Genomic DNA, 3,896 nt, shown 5'->3' with positions numbered 1-3,896 from the left:
GTCATACGTGCGGCATAAGCTCCCCCTGCCTTCCCCAAACCATTCTCCAGCATGTTCCTCCGGCGTCCGAAGGCAGGTCATCTCGGTGCAAACAGCTGTGGGGGCACATGCTGTCCTCCTTCCCTGCTGGGGGGCCCGGGGCTGTGGGGGTCCGGCTGGTGTTTTCCATTGCTGATATTTCAGAGAGCAGCAGGTATCAGGATGGCTCCGAGGGAAAAGCTGTATTTCGGATCTGCCACCGGCTGGTGGGTGACAGTGCAGTTCCCTCAGTCGCTGGGGCCTCTCCGGCTCCCCTGTCTGAGTTCTGGCTCCAGGACTGGTCTCTTGCCGTGCCCCCATTTCTTGAGGCCTTGGGTGTGACGCGGGACCCAGGGTTGGGCGGCCAGTTTGAGTGTCCGTGGTCTGCGCACCCCGTCCATCCGGGCCTCGGGGCCTGGGAGAGGCCAAGGACAAACCCCCGGAGTGTGGCCGGGTCGCATCAGGCAGGTCCTCTGGGTGAGGCTGCCAAAGACCCTAAGACACGAGAAATATTTCCATAGGTACAATCCCAGGTTTCTCAGTGTCCCTGCACTGTCCCCTGCTGCCCCCAGCTGCCTGGACCCCTTGCTCAGGACTCCGGCCCCTGACACCTGTCGCCCCTTCTGGCACAGACGGGCCTGACTGCTCATGCCGGGGAGCGGGGCAGGAAGGGCTGGGACACAGGCCGGCGGGGGGGCACCCAGGTGGGGGTGGCACTGGCCAGCTCTGCAGAGGACAGCCGCGAAGCCTTCCCCAGCGCCTGGTGACTCAGTCCTGGACAGCACGCTCTGTCACCCGCCGGGGGCCATCTGCTCCCGGGGAGCCAGCTGCCTCTGCAAACCCGAGTGATAACAAGTGGTCGCAGTTTCCCCATTGCTGCTGCAACAAATGATCACAGATCGAGGCTTCACATAACCCAAATGTATTCCTCTCGGTGCTGGGGGTCAGAAGTCGAAGATCAAGGTGTCAGTGGCGACCCGGGAGTCACCTTGCTCTGGAAGCTTCAGGGCTCCCACGTTGCCTTGCCTTTTTGTGCATTCCTTGGCTCATGGCCCCTCCCCAACTTGCTCCTGCCATCGCATCCCTACTCCTCACTCCCACCGTCCTGCTTCCTTCTTAGCAGGATCCCTGTCATTACTGGGGTCCACCTGAGTAGTCCGGGATAATCTCTAAGCACACCTGCAGGCCCTCTTTTACCATATTCTTGGGTTCCAGGGATCAGAACGCAGACATCGTGGGGAGCATTATTGTGCCCACCATGCTCCCCCCCTTCCCTGGGGCTGCCAGGGGACAGAGCGATCCCCCTGTGGCCTGGCTTCGCAGGGCCTCCAGCTGTGCCAGCTGCCGAGGGGAGCCCAGGGGAGGAATCAGAATTCGCCTGGCGGTCTGACAAATAGATTCATAAAATGATTCACGGGAAAACTTACTCATGCGAAAATATGAAAAAAACACATTTTGGGGCTTTTTTGTTTGTTTGCTTGTTTGTTTTTTTAAGTAGGCTCCATGCCCAACGTGGAGCCCAACATGGGGCTTCAATTCAGGACCCTGAGATCAAGACTGGGCTGAGAGCAAGAGTCTGAGACAACCCACGTGCCCCAAGAGTGACACATCGCGACTGCGCACTGAACATTTTTGTTGAATGTAATAATAATTATGTGGAATCGGGACACTCCTGGAAAATAGCAGCGTATTTGCGGAGTGTGGTTTGCTCATGACAAAAGCCCCTTTGGCCGGACGGTGTCCTTCCCTCTACATCGGGGTACTGGGGCCACCCTAACAGAATAACACAGACTAGGGGGCTTGACACAATTTACTTTCTTGCATTTTTGAAGGCAAGCGGATGTCCAACACTTTGACATGGGACATCTTGGGATGTCCAAGATCAACGTCAGCAGGCTTGGTTTCTTCTCTTAAAGGCTCCCTCTTTGGCTTGCGGGTGCTCTGTGTCTCCTCTGTCCGTCCACCTCTGGAGTCTCTTCCTCTTCGTATAAGGACACCAGTCATCCTGGATTAGGGCCCCACCTTAATGGCATCATTTTAACTTAATCACCTTCTTTCTGGTGCTGATTTCTAAGTTTCTTACATTCTGAAGTACTAGGTACTAAGACTTCAACATGTGAATTTAGGGGGTGCACAATTCAGCCCTCAACACCTCCTCTGCCCAGATTCCTACCTTTGATCCCTCTTCATGATCTTTTTTCAGGAGATTCATGGTTTAACTGGGTTTAGACATCAGGTAAACCCAAGGAAGGTTGTCCTATGAGGAACGAGGATTTATTAATCTCATTCATGAATAGGATACATATTTTCACTAAAAAAGGTTAGAATGCACTGAGACACTTGTAGTAGTGAAATAAAAAATATCTTTAAAAAATCATAAGTAGGGATCCCTGGGTGGCGCAGCGGTTTGGTGCCTGCCTTTGGCCCAGGGCAGAATCCTGGAGACCTGGGATCGAATCCCACATCGGGCTCCTGGTGCATGGAGCCTGCTTCTCCCTCTGCCTATGTCTCTGCCTCTCTCTCTCTGTCTCTCTGTGTGACTATCATAAAAAAAAAAAATCATAAGTAGGGGCAGCCGGGTGGCTCAGTGGGTTAAGGATCTGCCTTTGACTCAGGTCATGACCCCGGGTCCTGGGATTGGGTCCCGCATCGGGCTCCCTGCCTCTCCCTCTCCATCTACTGCTCCCCTTCCTTGTGCTCTCGCCTTCTTGCTCTCTCTCTCTCAAATAAATAAAAAAAAATTCTTTTGAAAATCTTAACATTTAAAAAAGTATCAATTAGGGGCTTTGCATTGCATGTGATCTGATTTAATTCTCATAACTCCTTGAGACAGGTCTCTTGTACAGACCAGGGAACTGAAGCCCAGAGAGATTATAGGACTCGGTAAAAGCCCCATAACTGGGAAGCAATGTCTCTACTGAATTTTGGAGCTTGCATTCTTGATCATTTCATGAAGTGGTGCTGCAGTTGTACTTTTCATCACCTCACCCGATTCTTTTTTTTTTTTTTTAAGATTTTTAAATTTATTTATTCATGAGAGACACACAGAGAGGCAGAGACACAGGCAGAGGGAGAAGCAGGCTCCATGCAGGGAGCCTGATGCGGGACTCGATCCCAGGACCCCGGGATCACGCCCTGAGCCCAAGGCAGATGCTCAACCACTGAGCCACCCAGTGCCTCCCCACCTGATTCTGCCAACAACTCGGAGGGTTAGGCATTAGTATACCCTCATTACAGATGGAGAAACTGAGGCATAGGTTATCAAGTAGTCTGCGCAAGGTCGTTCACAGGAAACAAGCAGTGGAAATGGGGCATGAAGCCAAACTTACAACTCCCAAACTATAGTCACTATTTCCAGAATGCTGCTAGCTCCTGAAAGGGCTGTTGCCAGGTCAGTCCCCGTCGTGTTCCAGAGGCGGGCACGTCAGTAAGAGGATACACTGGTTAACAGAAGCCAGAGACCAATCTTCCTTCATGAGACAGACGGAGATCTCCAGAATGGATCCAAAGCTCTATGCCCTTCCAAAGTGTGGGCCACGGACCATCAGCACCAGTATCACCCGGGAGCTTGTGGAGCTGCCCGACGTCATGACCCACGCTGGGCCCATTGGATCAGAATCTGCATTTTAACCAGATCCCCGGGTGAGCCTTGTGCACGTGAAACACACACACACACACACACACACACACACACACACACACACACTTACACCCCGTGTCATGGAACAAGCTGTGATCATGCAAACTTCTCTTCCAGAGGCTCGGTGGCTGCCAGCATCAGGGTAGTGGTGTGGGCTGTGGCTTGGTGTTCTGTTTTGTTTTGTGGTAAATAGACTTTATTTTCCAAGGCAGTTTCAGGTGCGCAGCAAGGCAGGTGT

The sequence above is a fragment of the Vulpes lagopus genome, chromosome 12, assembly GCF_018345385.1.
Source record: "Vulpes lagopus strain Blue_001 chromosome 12, ASM1834538v1, whole genome shotgun sequence".
NCBI classification, from domain to species: Eukaryota; Metazoa; Chordata; class Mammalia; order Carnivora; family Canidae; genus Vulpes; species Vulpes lagopus.
The sequence above is the reverse complement of the archived record's forward strand: the minus strand, read 5'-3'. Positions refer to the sequence as shown.